Below are 21,185 nucleotides of genomic sequence, written 5' to 3'. Positions count from 1 at the left end.
TATGTTTTATTGCCAATTTATGCTAAATTTTAAATTGACATACTGATCTGAGAAGAGGGTTTGCAATGCTAATAACCTTTTCTTTAGTCCATGTTGGCACACTCAAGTCTTGTTAAAGGACCAACTGTTTCTTGTGAAAAATTCGAAGTATATGAAAACATACAACATGTTTTCTGAGAATCAAAACAACTTCTAGAAGTGTTATGACATTAATCCAACACTATGTTTATAAACCAGTTCACATTAATGGACACAGGATGTGTAAAATGTATTCTTTAACAAAAAATTTCTCTGTCAGCTGGTTTAAAGCTTACAACCTTACTCATATCTTGAAGAAAGGGTGCTTGCTTCCCTTTCACTTCATAGGTATATGAAAACCCAGTTTTGTAAGCACCCATAACCATGAATATTATACCAAATCCCTATGGTGAGTGCATCAATAGTGTAAGTGTAACACTCATCCATATGGCAGTCATAATGCATTTAGGTAAAGTTTTACTAACACTGGCATCCCAGACCATTAAGATCTATCCATGGCCTCAAAATGATGTATTTCATTTACTCAATAAAACACTCATCATTTCTCTCCCCTAGTCATCAAATTTTTTCTCTTCATTCTGCATGAGAAATCAATCAACAAGTCACCATTTTAAATGTTAGATCCCAATATGTTTAGCTTCTCTCTTGTGGTTACACTCTAGTATTCTCACAGCTTCAGAATTGCGAATCTTAAACATAGTCCCATGATGTGCATTGAAGGAGGCATAATTCACCCTTGCTTTGCATCAAATTACCCCCCTAGCATTCCCTTTACCTTTACATGCCCCAATGCAAGGCATGCCAAGTCAGTACCTGCTCAGTTAAATTAGTAAGTTGAGGGGTGTCATATATACCCAACGTTGCCTACCTATTCTTCATCTTCCTATGTCATTGTGTATGAACAGTCAGCCAGACTGGTGAGGATCCCCATTAATAATAACATCTATGTTGGCATCTGAATCAGAATGACATGTTTCCCTTAATTATATGTTTTGGTTTTTTAACCAAAAAGGCTAACAGAGATAGAGACCCTCAAATCTATCTACTTCCGGCCCCTATGCCAATTTTCATCTAGGTTTTTACCATGTCAGTGTCCCTTTCTTTCTCAAAGCTGCATGAAATCAGTTGATCTATCCATTTCGTAATGCCTTTGGTAAATTTTTCTATCAAATTCTCTAAAGTATATATGAGATCTAAGGTTTTTTGGGTTGTTGTTGACTTCATATATTTCGACTAACCATGATATTGGTTTCATGTAGTGGATTATGATTGAGTAAGGATTGCATTGCTAGATATCTGTTTAGGAGGAGGAGAAGGAGACAAGTGGTGTTAGGGTTGAGAGCTAAAGATGCCTGTGAAAAGTGGAGGTGTATGGATTGCAGGGTGGCAAGGCTACCAGGGTGGTAGAAATGGAGGATGGGGAGGTTGGGGTTTTCATCCTCGAATAGCTGTGGTGGGCTTCCTTGTTATCTTTGTGGTCATGCCACTGGTTCTTTTGGCAGCTAGGTTTCGTCACTCAGCATCTACATCTGCAACTGGTAAGCTTCTTCCTTCCCTCCTCCCTCATTGGCAATTTTCTTCCTGCCCTCCTCCGTCACTGGTAAGCTTCTTCCTACCCTCCTCCCTCGTCAGGTTGCTTCTGTCTCTTTTTTTGGGGTGGGTCAACGTTTAATTTATCTTTATTGGCAAGCGTGCCCTTTCTTAATCTCATAGTATTACAGTGAAGTGTAGACTTCTTACAACATTCAAGTAAGATCTCCATTACAATGAAATGTAGTTGTCTTATACTATTTTAGAAAGATCCATTTCATTGAGAACCTATTGAACAATGTATTTATGTGATTTGAGCCTTGGCAGGGAATTATCATCACTCCCGGTTAACCATTGAACCAAGACCCCATGGACCTGCTTTGAAATTTGATTTACCTTCACCAGCCCCGGTTAAGCATTGAACCAAAACCCCATGGACCTTCTTTGGAATTTGATTTTCCTTTCATTTGATCTATGTGAAGCTGTGAACTCCATCTCTGCATTAACATGGTACAATACCTACCAGGAGAAAGATTCAAAGTTTGTACCTCTCTCATGCAAGAGCAAAGGTTTTACCAACTACCCCTAGGGTAATTTCCCTTGCCAATGATAATGAAACCATTTGTAAAGCTATAAAAAGGGTCTCTTTCACCTCTAATTACCTCACATTAATATGTCAATACGGGAGCGTTTGGTTATTACAAAGAGTGACTCAATCTGAGGCTATTTTTCAGAGTAATGCTACTAGTACAACGTTCTACAAAAATACAAGAGTAAACGGATTCTTGTCTATAACTAAGTTAATTCAAATGACTAAGGCACACACTCTTAAAGCTAGGCAACTGATCAGTCAAGGGTTCGGTGACGATAACCCATCCCTTTGGAAACTGATGGAAAGGGAATTTAAAGCATGGAAAATCACACGTTCAGAAAACCAGGCAATTTATCAGTCAAGGGTTCGGCAGCCATAGCCCGTCCCTTTGGAAAATCATGGAATGGAAATTAGAGCATAGACCACAGGTCTGGGAGCGAGGCAGTAAAAGCCGAGGCTCGCTACAGCCTTAGATCGTCTCTCACACCAAAATAACAAATGCAAGTAAATGGAACGGCAGATAACAAAATGGAACAGCAAATAAGAAATTGAACGAAAAATCTAGAATGGAACAAAAATTCTAAAATGGAACAGCAATTCTAAAATGGAATAGCAATCGAACAACTAAGTCTCGCGAGTCGTAACCAAACTTAACCTACTAACCCAAATGCACTCTTCGCAATCAGATAACAATCTTTCACTCTTAAGGAAAATCAAGCAGAATACACTAATGGAACAGCACTTAATTATTGATAAGTTATGGAATAGTGCCAGTAAATCATATACACGCGCAACACACTGGAAAAGTAATCTGATTTAACACCAATCATTAACAGAAATTACAACTGTGTTTCAGAGATGGAACATCATGAATCCTGAATCATAAAGAACACATCTTCAGATATTTTCCTTAACACAAATACACAGCATAAAGGCTCCGTAACAAAATGAGAACAATGTTCAATTAAGTCTACTAATATCAAATCAACTCTGAAAGTATTGATGATATAATGCAGAGTCAGTATAAAGAATCTTAAGGAACGAATCTTAACAGAGAATATGATGTAACTTATAAAGCATATCAGATTACCAGATAACAACAATAAGCAAACCACGCAGAAATCAAATCGTAGTGATACAGAAGCAGTGTCCTCCGGGGCTGGGCCCTTAGCCTCCAAGGGTACACCACCTTAAGTTAATCCAGACGTAGAGATGAGATAATCATCAAGTTTATATTAATGCATAAGACAAAAGTACAATGAACCAGTTCTCAACGAGACTCGATGATCAAAGTTGATCTTTAACAGAAAAATACATAAAAGTATTATATCCAAAGCTAACAGTTCTGTTCCTTTATATAAAGGTGACGGCGGAGATGTCCAACTAACAAGATAAATAAAGCAGTGATCCCTCAGGATCAAAGATCCTGAGGGATTCGCCAAACTATCAATCCTTAATCTTTTCTTTTCTTCTCCGCCGTGGTGGTGTCTTCTCCTCCTTTTCCGGGCCGATTTGCTTTGACCTGCTTAGCCTTGTTTGCATTCGGTTTCCCTTCAAAGGGACAGCAGTTATCTCGTCTTTGTCTTTCCCTTCGGAATGACAACTCTTTGTTTTCACCCTTTCCTGCACAGAAGAATAACAATTATTAGTGATTAAGTCTTGCGTGTTAATTCTCATATGTTTTGTTATAATTCTTTATTGTTTTCCAAATTCATGATGCAAAAAGGTTTACAAATTCTACTGAAAAGCCACTGAAATGATCATCAAAAGCATACCTTTTTAGTACTCCACACACCCCCCTGCTTACCCTGTTTCATGCCCTCATGAAAACGTTGTAGTTGACATGCAAAACAGTGAGAGAATAGGCTGGCGAGGGAATCTCATGTGGAGGCCTACAGCCGTGGTGAGTGACTAGGTAGTCAAAGAACTGACCTGTTTGACCCTCAGGCATCTCATACAGGGCTTGATATCTGGGTGCAGGGTGCCAAATAATTGGACTGCGAAATCTATATCCTAACCAGGATGGACCTGCTTTCAAAATGCTCTCGCCATAGAGGTTCAAATGGTTGGAAGCTAATTGAAAATACTCATACTTAAATGGCTCCCTGAGCTGGATGTTTGGATTAGAGATTCGGTACCGGAATTTGGCTGCATCAATTTCTAATAAATCCTAGTTGCAAGCATAATTTTATCAATGTTAATTTGGCAAAAAAATTGCCAGTTCCAGCAAAACACATTGAAAACACACAGGTGAATGATGAGGATGTTCAAGTGTATAAGGATTTGAAGATTTCTATGGATAAGTATGTGTTACATGGTGATTTTTATACTTTAGAGATGGATAATATGGATGTTGTTTTGGGATATCCTTGGATGGAATCTGCGGGTACTATCAATATTAATGTGCAGAAGAAATTCCTGAAGCTATGGTATAAAAACAAGAAAATTACATTACATGATATTTCCATCCATAAACAGGTAGAGCACATGGAGGCTGAAGCAGAAGATGTTCCAGGGGCTGACATATCAGATGATGAGCCAGTGATGATCGACAATCAAACACAGACAGAGGCGGAAGCAGAAAAGGTAACAGGTGCTGACACCACCCAAGAGAAAGGTGAACCCTCGATCTCGCTGGTGCCTCTCTCGCTTGAGATGGAAGTTAACCATGGTAGCTCTTCTGTGTTGAGTAGGTGGATCGTCGCTCCTCGCTATCCGTCATACGGGGGTTGTTGTCCTTATGGCTAATTGGTTGCCATCTTGTTGGTTGTTGTCTTGCGGGGTGATGTGGGTGATGATATGTTGAAGTTTTAACCCACGGTGTCTTTTTCTTTAATTCACCCTGCTGTGGTGTTGTGGGGAAAAATGCCTATGCAGGACAATCCTATCCACCTAAGGTGTGACAGTGCCTTAGCAACAAACAAGGACAGCTATTCTGGTTTCTTCCTTTATGAAATGTGAAAGAAGAGAGATAAATAGACTTACCGGTGTCTTCCGTTTGTCCCTCGATCTGGTCTCTCTTCTCTTTGGGAGTTCACAGCTACTTGCCTTCTCACTCGCCCAGCTTTAACAGGTTCATGCAAGATCACAAGAGAACAGCTACTTGCCTTCTTGCTTGTCTAGCTTCAGTAGGTTCCTGCAAGATCACAAGAGAACAACTACTTGCGACAAGAGAAGAACTCTACACAAAGACAGATATTCACATTCATAACTAGTTTAGGATTAGAAATAAACCAAATACACTAATGCAATCATACATCAAAGACACATCAGTATATAGGAGAAACCAAGATAGCTTTATTGATGAATAACAAGGTTTAGGAGGAGATACAACCACAAGTGGTCCAATCCAGCACCTCCTTCCCAGCAAATGAAATTCCTATCTTCACCTCCCTTCAAAGCATTAAGCACCCAATGATTCCAATCTCAAACCAACAGCAATTCTTTGCAATAACAATATTCTAGCCTCTAGATCTCATGGAGAAGAGATCTATATATAGATGTTTAGAGTGAAGATGAGTCAGCTTGTGACCTGACTAGTGTCCTCTTTCTCTGTCAGTCCTTACTTCCACTTGGAGGCTAAGAGCCTCTTACTCATCACTTAGTCGAACTCATCAAGGCAAGTGTCATGGAGGAATATTCTGGAAGCTTCCACAGTCTTTGACACCTTTCACAAGAACCCTGACATTTGTCACTTTCTGCTCAGCGCACCCTGGTAGTGCTTCTACCTGCATTGCAATGCAACTGGCCAGTGTAACCTCTGCATTTCAACGCAGGCAGCTAGTGGAGCTTCTGAATTGTTCCTGAATTGACTTGTTTTTGAGCAGTTTCTGGTGGAGAACTTCTGTGAATTGCTATGGTTTGTTGGCCTTGTTCCTCTAGGGGTAGGAACAACATGTTTAGGGACTTTGGATCCCTTGGATTATGGACATTTCATGCTTATTGCTGTAAGGCACAAAAATGTCTATAACAGTTGCCCCCTAAAGTATGAGGCCGTTTATCGGGTGAAATGCTTTATTAGGAGGATCCGAAGTTCATTCATTGCTGGGAGGAGACCTGTAATATAATACAATACAATACATTATTTTCATACTTTTTTTTTATGATCTAGCTGAAGCGGGCATTCCCATGCGCAGCTTTATAAATTCATTTTTCTGTACATAGAACAGACAATCGTCTGATGGTAGACTGATGATTTTGATGAAATCATCATCCTTTTGGTAGGATAATCATTTGCTGCAATGCTGTACATGTCAATGTCTTTATTTTTCCTGAATATATATCGCAGCCCGGATGGATGAAACTAGATCTGGGGTCTTCAATCTCGTCCAATCTTCACTCTAAGTACAAGTCGATCCATGTGAGAATTTCTCTGAAGTCGAACATGGAAAGACATCGCTTGATTGCCAGTCAATGATGTAAATTGTTAACAAGCGCGAGAGGAATCACCGATAATGATGATGACCCTCAAGGTACTGCAGTACAATTCACGTGGTGTGAATAGAGGACTTGGCGTCGAACACCACGCAAAATCTTTCGGTCGAAGGTCATTGATGTATACCTGTCGCCGGAAGTGAGAAACTTGCCATTAAGGCATGCAAGCTTCAAAGTACTGAGGGGGGTGTTCCTAGATCAACTTCTTGGATAATGAGCTGATGTCGACAAGAAGTGATCCGTCAAAGGAGGGCCTTAATGAATCCCACATCAGTGACACGGAACGGAGCTAATGATTTTGATGGAGGTGAAAACGATCTGGTGATATATGATTCAGGGTGGCGGTCATGAAAGAGTATAATGTATGGTAGTGGATGGGACACAGGTGACTTCTTTGAACGATTTCTCTTGAACATATGGTGACACTGATGCGATGGATCGGTAGCATTACCCCAAATATGGATGGTATGGCGAGACCATGGTGACGTGACCGGTGAATGAAACAACCCAACCCGATTGTGGTATGGAGGAAAAGTGTCATGTTCAAGAGCGACTTGCTACCATCAAAGTTTTCTTTAGTTTCTCCCAATTTTTCCCCAGTCATTGCTGACCAGTACCTCTTTATTTTTGTCAAGCTTGAGGAGGATAACATATGCTTTTTCTATAACCTGCCCTTCGGGCAAGCCCATCGCTATGTTTTAACGAGCCTAGCGATAGGGAAACTCATTCTCGTCTAAAGATAAGTTTGTCGCTATTTAATGCATTTAACGAGTCTAACGACAAGGATAACTCGGTCCTTTTCATTTTTAGAGAGTCTGAAAAGGTACATAAAGTTAACTCCAAAGGTCCTTTTTCGTCATCTAATCCCTTAAGTCCGAAAAAGTATAAAACAATACAGAAGGGATGAGTTTTCGATCTTTTTAACGAGCCGAATAAAACAAGCGCTCGATCTTTTTGTGCAATAATCCCTCAGGTCCAAAAAGATTAAAATCTAGAGGAGGGATAGCTCTTCCGGTCACTTTAACAAGCTGGAAGGCAAAAACTCGGCAACCTTTTCATGTTTTACGAGTCAAATGAAAAGAGCTTAAAGAAGACTCGTCTTTTGAGGAACGAGTGATAAATAGGGGTAGCAGCTGATTCCAGGGAGGGATTGGAATTTCCAAATCATGGCAGTGTCACAAGGATGGCTAGTGAAATCACTCTTCGCAGCTGTTCCTCAAAATGGGTAAACAATCATATGGAGGTGAATGATCGGCCAATGGAAAAGTGGAGGTGGTGGGCAAACACGACCAAGGCTTTAATGGCTGATGATATTACGTTCACCGCGGTTATTTCCCGGAATAGTTCATTTTTTAACGAGCTTAAACATTTGCTCGATCTTATGTTTATTTTTTAACGAGCATAAACTATGTGCTAACACTGCTCGGATCTTGCGTTTATTTTTTAACGAGCATGAACTGTGTGCCAAAACTGCTCGATGATGGTCTTATTTTTTATTTTTACCATACATAGCTTTGTTCTTCAATAGATAGTACTGTATCTTCGACTGCTCCATCAAACAAGTTAGAAATAAACAACATTTGCTTGAAAATGAGTTTGAAACACTAATTATTTTACTTTGAACTACGTGAAAAAGAAATTAAAAAGTGTTTTTACCTCTCATTTTACCATTTCATTTGCATTTGGTTTGTTGGAACTTTGGAGGTGCCTCTTCCTCTTCGATTTTCATCAGCTGATTTCGGGAGATTCTATGGACGATTCTCGGCGCCGTCTGGACCAGGTAGGAGCTACACCCTAGCTCTTTCTTTTCATGGTTTCCTTTTTGCATTCTGTGCCTGTTTTCTTGATTTTCTGAGCACCTGGGGTTTTATGAGCTCGTTTTTTGATCAACGCACCCTGTACCTAGCGAAACCTGCGCTGAATGTCAAGCAGTATGAAGGCAGTTTGACATTCAACGCAGGTGATCCACTTTTGTAGGTGCGTTGGGCGAAAAAGAGGAATTTGTTGCACAGTTTTTGATAAAAATTTTGCCTATTTTGCATCAAAATCAGGATCTCACTCCTTCTCTTGTTTGTTTTGCAGGGATCCTTGAGCAAAATGACCCTTACATGGCGAGAACAAGAGCATGAAGAAGAGGACATGATTGCCCTACATGATCCGGTTACGGTGAACGCGCTGAGGAACTGTGGTTTGTTGAAGTTCTTCCGCATCTCTAGCATGCGACAGCAGATCAGCCTACTGCAGTATTTGCTTGATGCTTGGGATCCCGACCACCAAGTTTTTCAGATTAGGGGCAAGTCCATCCCCTTGACAGCAATGGACATCTACTTCTTGACTGGTTTGTCGAGGCGAGGTGCCCCCATCTCATTGGCAGGTTCGATCCGGGGGAGCGATTCTGTTAGAGATTATGTTCGCCAGTATTGTAGGGAAGGATCTCAGCTGAGTAAAGACGGCAAGATCATTATCCGCGATGTCACCAACAGGCCTCTCAGGGCTATCTTGTTTACTTTTGGTAGGATGGCCGGTAGCGCGTCACTTCATGTAGCCAACAGGTCCTATATGCAGCATGCCTTGGAGTGCCTCCAACCGAAATTGTTCAACTGGTGTGATGCAGTACTTCTGGTGATGAAAGAACAGCTGACCAAGGTAAAGACCGGAAGATTGAAGAACTTTGGGTTTGGTTCTATTTTGACTGCCTTTGCCTTGGAGAGGATACCACTGATGCAGCCTCAGTACATTGCACTTGACTTACCTTCTCCTACCGAACCACGCATGCAGAGATGGGTTGTTCACATGTCTCGACATGCAGGCCAGTCTCAGATTTCCTTTTCGGATACCTTCTTCCGGTGGTTTGATCATCAGGAGATGTTTTATGTCGAGTATCCATATGTTGGCATGGATTTCCGGGGTGATCCCGATTTAGTACTGCGGGCTGGCGAGCAGTGGGGTGCTATTGGTAAAATCTCTGACCATATCACTGTTTATTGTTTTTGCTTATAATGTTCTTGTGCTTTATTCTATCAAGACTTTAATCAAACTCATGTGTACATGCAGATGTTGGTCCTGTCGGTCCAGTAGCCCGCCCGAGAGTGCCAGCTATCGCCCCAGCAGGAGAAGCTGCCGGGAGAGTTATTCTTCGCGATCTCGATGTGGCTGAGACTCTTTTAGCTGTGCAGGAGTAGGTCGAGAGCCTTACTCTCGGTATTCCAGATGTGAGGATCGACGAGTTGTCGTTGTAGCTACAGCGGCATACTACTGGTGTGCCCAGACGATGGACTCGTCTCTTGCGCATGATCGCACAGGCCGTGACTTGTTATCACGAGCATCATTAGACTAGGGTGCCCCCTAGCATTTTTGAGTTTTTGGGTCATATGACCGATTTTGTCTTGGTTACAGAACATTATATGTAAACCGTAAACAGCTATATATATTTTTGATTTTCGGAGTTTTATTTCGGTTTTATGTGATCCATATGTGAAACATTGATGATGCTTCTCTTTTTATCAATTTTGCAAATGTCTATCTAACACATAGTTTGCTAATGAGTCCGTTAATGTGTTTAAGTTTCTGGAAATGTGTTGATATTGAATAAAATCAAATTGTCTTTCCAAAATCTTAACCCTTAGGAACTTGCGATAAATAGCTGGATTTCGGACAGAGTAGATACCAGTGAGTTGCAGTATTACGAGTTGTGAATCTAGCCTGACGATTAGTCGGCGTATGCCATGGGTGATGGCATCAGAGAGTAGTTCTATCAACGCGCTATACTCAGCGATGTTATTCGTTGATTGACCAATACATACCCCTATGAAACTCACTAACTTGCCACTTGGATAAAAAATGGCCCAGGCTGCGGAGGATAGGTTCCGCGAACTACGACTCGCTCCGTCGGCATATCCAACACACGGTTCCAATGGATTTGACATCTGCAATAAATGTAAAAAGTGGATTACTTAACCAAAATAAATACTTTAGCGAAAACAAAAATGTAACAAAAGCATACAAGTTACTATTAGGCATAGTAACGCTTGAGGTACAACCCGTTACGAGGTTGCGCTAGTGGAATTCTGTCATAATCCATTAACTCGTAGGCTCCTTTTGCTAATACCGTTTTAACAATATAGGGGCCCATCCATAAAGACTTGAATTTACCAGCTCCCAATTTATCGGATTCTTGGTCGTAAAGTAAGACCAAATCACCTTCTGAGAAGACACGGGGTTTGACATTCTTGTCGAACTGTGCCTTGACTCATTTCTTATGGGCTTCATTAGCCAATGCGGCATCACGACGGGTTTCATCCAATTGGATTAATTCCAAGGAACGAGCCTCTTCTTCCGAAGTTCTGGGGAGGAGATCAATTGCGAGTTTAAGAGACGAGATTTCACACTGGATTGGTAGGATTGCTTCCAGGCCATACACCAGTTGGAAAGGTGTGAACCCAGTTGCATTTCTTACCGATGTTCGGTAGGCCCACAAAGCTGAGTACAGGATTAGGTGCCATCTTCTTTTGTGAACCCCAATCATCCTTTGCAGCATGCGCTTCAGGACTTTGTTGATTGCTTCAACTTTTCCGTTAGCTTGCGGATAATATGGGGTAGAGCTGTCGTGAGACAACCCTAGTTTGGCAGCTAATTCGACCATCATGTGATTGTGAAAATGCGATCCATGATCTGTAACTATGGCCTGTGGTACGCCGAATCTGGCGACTACATGATTGAAAAAGAATAGGGCAGCTGTTTCACCAGTATTATCTAATGTAGGCATCGCCTCGGCCCATTTGGTAAAATAGTCGACTGCGACTATAATATACCCATGCCCCCCGGTCGAGGTGGGGTTACATGTCATGAAATCGATGCCCCATTTGGCGAAAGGCCCCACAGCTACTATTGGCTGCAGCAGAGCGGGAGGTCTTCTGGTTTTGCTATCAAAAATCTGACAAGCATGCCAACTTCTGACTGCGGTTATGCAATCTTTGAACATGGTTGGCCAGAAGTATCCTGCTCGTAAGATTCTTTGTGCTGTAGCATATCCAGATTGATGCCCCCCATAGGCGCCTGAATGACACTCATTCAGGGCTTTTTCGCCTTCCTCATGGGTGAGGCACCTTCTCAGAACCGTATCGACACCACGACGGTAAAGTGTATCACCGACGATCATGTAGTCTTTTGCTTGGTATCGAATACGTTTTTGTTCTGAGTAGGAGGTGTTTGGCCGAAATCTTTGGGTTTGGAGATAAACGATGATATCTCCATACCACTCATCGCTTGTTGATATCAGAAACAAACTCTCGTCCATGATTGATTCTTGGGAAGTTTCATTGTTGGACGACGATGGGAGATCGCATAATAATTCTGTGAAAACCAAAGCTTTCTTTGATTTGGATTTTACAAATTCCAGATCAAACTCTTGAAGGATTGCTATCCATTTTGAATATTTGCCCCCCAGCAACTATCGCGACAGTATATAAGTCATGGGGTTGCAATCTGATAGAATGGTAGTTTTCCGAAAGAGGACATAATGCCGAAATCTTTGTATCGCTTGAACAGCAGCAAGTGCTAGCTTTTCAACGTGAGAATATTTGCTTTCTGTATCATTTAAGTTTTTACTTAAATGATATATAGGATGTTCAATTCCATCGACTTCTTGAACTAAAACCATCGCAATGGTCGTATCCGCTGCAGCCAGATACAGGTTAAAATCTCTTTGATAGTCCGGGGCATCCATTAATGATGCTTTTACTAGAGAATCTTTCAGAGCATCAAAGGAAGCTTGCACAACCTGATCCCAGACAAAAGGTACATCCTTTTTCAAAAGACGAGTATAACCTTTAGAAAGTTCTGCGTAATTTTGAATGAACCTCCTCAGAAAGTTTGCTTTCCCTTGGAGTTTCTGAATCTGAAGCAAATTTGAAGGTGGAGGCAAATTTATGATTGCCTGAACCTTACAGGGGTCGAGACGAATCTCGTCCTTGGAGACTACAAAGCCAAGTAAACGACCAGAACTGACACAAAATACACATTTGTGTGGATTGAGTCGTATCTTGTAGTGTCAACAACGTAGAAATATCGCTCTTAAATGCTGCGGATGATCAGTCCGCTTTCGCGAGTGAGCCGGAAGGTCGTCGAGGTATGGTTGAACGATGTTCTTGATGTCATGGAAGGCATAATTCATTGCCCTCTGAAACGTCGCCCCAACATTCTTTAAACCAAAGGGTAATTTTCGATATGCGAATGTGCCCCACGGACAAATAAATGCAGTCTTTGACTGGTCCTGTGGGCAGATATTTATTTGATTATACCCGGAGAATCCATCCATAAATGAAAAGATTTCACATCCGGCGCATTCATCAATTATCTGGTCGATGAAGGGTGTAGGGTAGTTTTCTTTTGGACAAGCTTGATTTACATCCCTATAATCGACGCACACTCTAATTGTTCCTTGTTTTTTCATAACAGGGACAATATTCGATACCCAATCGGTTAGAGGAACCGGGTAGATGAAACCAGCATGGAGAAGTTTTTCAACTTCTGCCTTAATGGCAGTGGCTTTCTTGGGGTGCACCTGCCAAAGCCATTGTCTTACTGGTTTGACATCAGGATACATCTTAATTTCATGTTCAATGATACTCGAGTCGATGCCTGGCATTTCATCATATGACCAAGCAAAGACATCTCTAAATTCGCGAAAGAGAGCGTTATATATTTCCAGTTCTGAAGGTGAACAACATTTGCCGACATAAATATTCTCTACAACATCTGTTTTGGTCGAGATATTTATGGCTATAGTCTCTTCAATATTGGATAGGTTCCACTCGGAATCCACCGTATTTACAGTATTTGATAGGAATTCAAAGACTGAAGGGTGATAAAGGTCATCTTGAGTATCTTCTTCACAATCCGGAAGAAGGGAACGATGGTGGCTATCATTCCATGGTGCCCCCTCAATCAACATTGATTGTATGATTCCTTCGTCGCTTCCATGCACTCGCGACCAAGGATCCAATGGGGTACCATATTCTCTAGACCTATCTACCCAAACGCACGAGGAGCGCTGATTTGGGTTCGCCTCCCAGGCTAGAAACATTGATTGCTACAATATTTCCATCGGGCTTGGGGGCAAAACCATTTCATGATCCATGTCAATATCGTCTTCTGAAATCTTTTGTGTGGAAGATATCATGTTGCAGGTTCCCACCAACGCTACTTCCCCTATATAGATTGGAGGTGGAAGTGAGAAAGTTCCAATCAATGTAGGGTCTTTCAGTAGGCCTACTCCGATATTTTGAAGTGGATGGTTGCTTCCATGGATCATTGGAATGCTTCCCGTAACTTGAGAACCATTGGGGAGGAAGTTTTGCTGGTCGACGATTGTAATCCCTCCTTGGAAAGGGAATGCAATCTTTCTAAAATAGGTCGATACGACAGCTGCCATGGCATAGATCCACGGTCTTCCCAGTAGGATGTTGTAGTCAAGCTTCCCATCAATGACTTCGACATCTATTTCTACTATTTTCCCTCCTAGTTCAACTTTCAAGTTATTCAGTATACCATATGGGGTATACGATCGTCGATCAAATGCTTTTAATGTTGTCGAAGATCGTGACAAGGTTGGAGATCCTAATGCTTTCCAGCAACTCATCGACATAATACATGTTGATGCCCCCTCAACAATAATCGTTCGATGAACGGTTTTGTTGAGGGCTTTCACTTGAATAAGGAAAGCTAGTTGAGCTGGTAACTGAGGATCGTATCCTTTATGATCGAAGGATACAAGATCGGAATCCTTTGGGTCAACCCCACCGATAGCTGATAACAAAGCCTGCCTTTGGGATGGGCAATTCTGTAGTACTTCAAGAGTCGACATAGCGGATGGCGATTGGGCCAAATCTTCCACTATGTTATAATGCTGCGCTGCTCTAGCGCGAGGATTAAACGTCGACTTGTGCACTACTCCCTTTGGCAGTTTTATTGTTAATTCAGGCATTACTGGTGGCGTTACAACTTCTGTCGAAGTTGTTTTCGAACTACTCGGTTGATCTTTATCCTTGTTGTTCGACAGCTGTGGATTCTCGTAATCTTTGTTCCTTGTCGAGATCAAAGCATCATTTTGCTGTTTTGAAACCGACAACATTAGCACTTGAGACAGGGAAGCACCTCCACTATCAACCAGATTTGCACCTGGATTGGGAAACGGATCAGTTAACACTGCTGAGGTTTTAGAACTCTTAAAGAATCTCTTAAGCTTAGCTCTTAACAGACAATTTGCCATCCGATGATCCTCCTCATCACATATCTGACATGGATTTTTTGGTTTCCCACTTCTAGGAGGGTTTGAAGAAGGTTTTTCAATTGATGACTCATCCTGTTTCTTCTTCTTCCCTTTGTTTTGTTTCTTCTTGCTTCCTGGTTGTTTGGTTTCTTTGCCCTTATCTGTCGATACGACATTTACTTCCGAAGCAAGAATTTCGTCTTTTGCATTTTGATTTGAAACCTTAGGGGCTTTCTTGGATGTAGCCTTTTTCGATTTCGCGTTTGTCGTGCCAATCACACCATCGCTGGCATGAGAGTCATTGTTTGATTTAGGATGAGGAGGAATTGAGAATTCTAGTCTAGGGGCATCAGGTATTTTGTCGTAGAGCGTGCCAGACTGAGTATAGACCAAGTCCAGATATTGCGCACGAGCGATAACTTGCTCTTTTGTTACGACCCCCCCCCCCTTGGCCACATCTTCCGTGATGGTAGGAAGTAATGACTTTATAAACCATTCAGCTAACAGCTGATCGGGAACATATGTTTTTACCATCCTGCGACGACGTCACCACTCATGTATATGATCAGATATGTGAGTGGCCATTGTCTACTTGAAGTTGGTAAGGATTTCCGTTCCTGTTTCATACCTTATAGGTAATTGAAAATGGGTTAAAAAGGTAGTGGCCAAGGTGCTGAAATTGTCGAACGAAGCTCTAGGTAATTCAATATACCATTTAGCCGCTGGACCCGTTAACGTCCTCTGAAAGAGGCGAAGCCTTATGAAATCATCATTTAAGGTGTTTGACGAACACCATAGATGATATGTCATCATGTGATTCGACGGATCTTCACCCGGATTTCCATTAAATTTAGGGATGTCAGATGGAAGTCTGTGTGTCATCGCTGGCCACCAAGGGGCGTAAGCAATTGGATCGTTTGTTAACCGGTGTAAATCAGGTAACTCTAGTGTTGCCACGAATGGTAACTGCTGGCTCAGGTTAGGTGAAGCATACCCAGGATACGATGGAATCGCCTGAGCAGTTGGCCTTTGCATACCAGCATAATGCAGCTGATGCTGGTATGACTGGTAAGGTTCGTGGACAAGACCATTGTAAAATGGTTGATTTTGACCGTTTTGGATGTACGGTTGCCCACTATTCGCAAAGATCTGCTGCTCAGAACCTTGGTATACTTGTTGGAATTGTGGTTGTTGGTATTGCACTAGCCATGGTTGAGAAGCCATATGTTGTTGCGCTATACTAACCGTTGGACCAAGGTGTGGGGTAATTGTACCCTTTTGAACCTGTGTCGCCCCACTAGTTGGCGATTGTGGTTGAGTCGCAGGGTCAAGGGGCTGTTGCATTACAACCTGAGAAATCTGAGGTTGACATACAACAGGCATCGTTTGAACTTGCGACACCGTCACAATAGCTGGTATAGTTGGGATGTTCGACATAGGTACACATTTTTGCATCGTATATACAACCCTTGGTTGTTGAGGTAGCATAGGTACCCAACCACTTGAAGCAATTCCAGTGTAACCTGAACTTTGTTGTGAACTCCTGTATGGATAGCCTCCCGGAGGGGGTGATGAAAGGGCATACTGCCCCCCATATGGTGGCGATCCAGCACTCAAAGGGATTGTTAGCCCTTGGGGACCGGATTGCCCAAATTGACCTCCAAACGGATCAATTTGTTGAGTACCAACATAAGAGTTGCCGGGTATTATTCTAGAAGAACAAACAGGAATGGACCATACTGTCGTAATAGCCCCTGAATGGGCTCCTTCCAGCTGTTGAGAGCTAGTTGGGACAGATGGTATGCCGACGAACATTGTCAGAATGACGGCAGGGAGTTCTGTTGTCGCTGTGTCAGGTGCCACAGTCCTAGATGTCGACGGTTGCTCAAACATTTTTAGTCTATCCAAGAGATTCCCTAGCGATTCTACAGGAACTTCCGCTGGTGGTAGACTAACTTCTGAAGAAGGATAAAGAGTGACCCCGACTCCAAAGTGGGTTGGAGTACTTGTTGGAGGGTCTTCTACAATTTCTTCAATCGCAATCAGACCAGGTGGAAGAGGAAGACCGTTAGGTCCGTAATATATTTCTGGTGCCGAAGAAGGGGTTGTATCGACAACGACAGATGTTTGGAGGGTACCACTCTCCGGACCAGTTACTGATGGAACTGGTTCGGTAACACAAGTGTTTACTCTCAAACTAGGATCAGTATCACTGTCCCTCTGTGGTTGTGGAACTTCTTCTGTAGAGGCAGGGATTCCAGAAATGTTTGGAGTAACCGGAACCTCCGATGTCATTGGAACGCTTGTTCTAACTTTAAGAGGAGATTTGGAACCGGTTAAACGAGTTCGCTTTGCCCGTACTGGTTTCGATTCCGGAGACAAAGACGGTTGACTCGTAAGCCTCCACGAACGACGGGGTTTCAATTTACTTTCTTCCATGATTGCGGATTACTCGATCAACTAAAATAAGCAGGGGAAGTATGTTTCCTATTTGAATGAATTTTAGACGCTTTTAGACACAACTTGCTTTTTCAGTTTTAAAGAGTCGAGAAAAATCTAAAGATGACTCTAGTCGCCTTCGATGTTTTAACGAGCCCGAAGTGACAAATGCTCAGATGGACTTTTTCCGTTATAGAGTCTGAAAAAGGCCAAAAGGAACTGCTCTGGAGATCTAGGTAGAGGGTGTGCCAAACCAATCACAAAACTACAGAATACGTTTTACGGTACGACAGTCAATCTTCCCGAATGTTGTGTTCGGTGCATTGCGATCAGTAGGGCGATCGACACGGCTTCCTAAGGATAAAGGTTTTAAGCCTATAGGGGTCTCCCAATATATACGCGACGGTACGTGGGAGCACAATCCGTACTGGCACTTTTGGTCTCTCAGGAGGAATCACCCACCATCAGCGAGGCCAACAGATACCAGGTTTTATGACGCCGGAACACGTCTCTATCCTAGACCTCTATGTTGTGCGTTATGTTACAAAGAGTTATTAAGTTCATTCGGTTTATTTTATGTTGATCTTTCTTAGAAGTTTGCCTTTTGAGGTTCACCACGAGATGTATAGACAACTTCCTAGATGCAATCTAAAATATGATAAGCAATTGTTATCTCTTTTTCAACAATGAAAATCCTAGCTACAAAGGGAAAAGAAAGACACCATCTTTTCTCAATGAGCAATCAGCACACTCTAAAATGCACTTTTCCTAAATCAACATGCAAACTATCAAGATGCAAATGCACAATTCAAGTGTTTGTTTTCTGCTTTCTTAGTATTGATGCCTACAAAGAAAGCTTTTTGCACAACTTTGAATTTGCTTTTAAATGATCACTACAAACAAGTTTATTTTTTCGAAATCAGAAAGGGTAGAAGAGATTACAACACTTAACGATTTTTCGAAAAGAACTACTTGTTTTGACACTTAAAAGAGACAAACTCAAACCAAAAGCCAAAATGAATGTATAACCAATCTGTTAACAGCCAATGAACTCTCTCCTAAGATCACAATCAACAGATCTGAATCAAGGGCTACAGGATGACTATTTCACTCATGCAAAAGGAGACTGTAAATGACGCCACAAACAAATAAAAAAACTCACAGTCTTTTGTACAAAAGGAGGTGGAATTTAAGCAGAGAAAAGGAGTTATCAGACTGGTACCTATGCTGGTTACAGGCTGCAAAAATCAGAGATCAAAACAAGGCAAAACAGAGCAGAGAACCCTAGCTGCATAAGGCAAAACTGGTTCAGCGCACCTGTATAGAAGGGAAACTGAATTTCAGCACAGGTAGCCTTCACGGGAACTACGTTGAAATGCAGAGTCTCTTCACAGAGCCTACGCTGAAGAAACGAGAGTTGTTTCTCTGGGTTCTGGGTCATGGTTTGCTATTTAATCTACAGTTTCAGGCCAAATCAAAGCAACAAACAAGGTGCAATCAAAGGGATGCTTTTAGGGAGGACTAAGATCTATCACAAAGGATCATCAAATCATTTGTGAGTCCATCATTCAGATCATAGACAAATCCAGTGATTGGATCAGAGCAGCAGCTGCTGCTATTGAGTCTATGAAATAAACAATGATAGAAACACAAATAAAATGACTAAACAGATCTCCCCAGCGGAGTCGCCAATTTGTTGTGGGGAAAAATGCCTATGCATGACGATCCTATCCACCTAAGGTGTGACAGTGCCTTAGCAACAAACAAGGACAGCTATTCTGGTTTATTCCTTTATGAAATGTGAAAGAAGAGAGATAAATAGACTTACCGGTGTCTTCCGTTTGTCCCTCGATCTGGTCTCTCTTCTCTTTGGGAGTTCACAGCTACTTGTCTTCTCACTCGCCCAGCTTTAACAGGTTCATGCAAGATCACAAGAGAACAGCTACTTGCCTTCTTGCTTGTCCAACTTCAACGGGTTCCTGCAAGATCACAAGAGAACAGCTACTTGCGACAAGAGAAGAACTCTACACAAAGATAGATATTCACATTCATAACTAGTTTAGGATTAGAAATAAACCGAATACACTAATGCAATCATACATCAAAGACACATCAATATATAGGAGAAACCAAGATAGCTTTATTGATGAATAAAAAGGTTCAGGAGGAGATACAACCACAAGTGGTCCAATCCAGCACCTCCTTCCCAGCAAATGAAATTCCTATCTTCACCTCCCTTCAAAGCATTAAGCACCCAATGATTCCAATCTCAAACCAACAACAATTCTTTGCAATAACAAAATTCCAACCTCTAGATCTCATGGAGAAGAGATCTATATATAGATGTTTAGAGTGAAGATGAGTCAGCTTGTGACCTGACTAGTGTCCTCTTTCTCTGTCAGTTCTTACTTCCACTTGGAGGCTAAGAGCCTCTTACTCATCACTTAGTCGAACTCATCAAGGCAAGTGTCATGGAGGAATCTTCTGGAAGCTTCCACAGTCTTTGACACCTTTCACAAGAACCCTGACATTTGTCACTTTCCGCTCAGCGCACCCTGGTAGTGCTTCTACCTGTGTTGCAATGCAACTGGCTAGTGTAACCTCTGCATTTCAACGCAGGCAGCTAGTGGAGCTTCTGAATTGATCTTGAATTGACTTGTTTTTGAGCAGTTTCTGGTGGAGAACTTCTGTGAATTGCTGTGGTTTGTTGGCCTTGTTCCTCTAGGGGTAGGAACAACATGTTTAGGGACTTTGGATCCCTTGGATTATGGACATTTCATGCTTATTGCTGTAAGGCACAAAAATTTCTATAACATGTGGTGCCTGTTGTGGTGTCTTCTTTTTCAATATGACTTCAACCACTGAACCCTCATTAGATGTGTCAGCACCTGTTACCTTTTCTGCTTCCGCCTCTGTTTGTGTTTGATTGTCGATCATCACTGGCTCATCATCTGATATGTCGGCCCCTGGAACATCTTCTGCTTCAGCCTCCATGTGCTCTACCTGTTTATGGATGGAAATATCGTGTAATGTAATTTTCTTCTTTTTATACCATAGCTTCAGGAATTTCTTCTACACATTAATATTGATAGTACCCACAGATTCCATCCAAGGATATCCCAAAACAACATCCATATTATCCATCTCTAAAGTATAAAAATCACCATGCAACACATACTTATCCATAGAAATCTTCAAATCCTTATACACTTGAACATCCTCATCATTCACCTGTGTGTTTTCAATGTGTTTTGCTGGAACTGGCAATTTTTTTGCCAAATTAACATTGATAAAATTATGCTTGCAACTAGGATTTATTAGAAATTGATGCAGCCAAATTCCGATACTGAATCTCTAATCCAAACATCCAGCTCAGGGAGCCATTTAAGTATGAGAATTTTCAATTAGCTTCCAACCGTTTGAACCTCTATGGCGAGAGCATTTTGAAAGCAGGGCCATCCTGGTTAGGATATAGATTTTGTAGTCCAATTATTTGGCACCCTGCACCCAGATATCAAGCCCTGTATGAGATGCCTGAGGGTCAAACAGGTCAGTTCTTTGACTACCTAGTCACTCACCACGGCTGTAGGCCTCCACATGAGATTCCCTCGCAGGCCTATTCACTCACTGTTTTGCATGTCAACTACAACATTTTCATGAGGGCATGAAATAGGGTAAGCAGGGGGGTGTGTGGAGTACTAAAAAGGTATGCTTTTGATGATCATTTCAGTGGCTTTTCAGTAGAATGATGTTTGGATTAGAGATTCGGTACCGGAATTTGGGTGCATTAATTTTGAAAGATCTGCAAAATCTATTAAAGAAAATTTTCTATTCTATATTCAGATCTTGTTATTTATTGGGTTATTTCTATTATCATATATT

The 21,185-nt window shown here is 41.7% G+C and overlaps 1 pseudogene; it reads left to right on the top strand.

The window, feature by feature from the left end:
- Positions 1 to 1,387: 1,387 nt before the first annotated feature.
- LOC149213226 (polygalacturonate 4-alpha-galacturonosyltransferase-like) overlaps positions 1,388 to 21,185 on the top strand; it is a 40,110-nt pseudogene continuing 20,312 nt past the window's right edge.

Source organism: Pinus tabuliformis, chromosome 1_1 (assembly GCF_031772625.1).
Source record: "Pinus tabuliformis cultivar Carrire ecotype Pingquan chromosome 1_1, CPIR1, whole genome shotgun sequence".
NCBI lineage: Eukaryota > Viridiplantae > Streptophyta > Pinopsida > Pinales > Pinaceae > Pinus > Pinus tabuliformis.
This window is presented reverse-complemented; position numbering and strand designations above follow the sequence as displayed.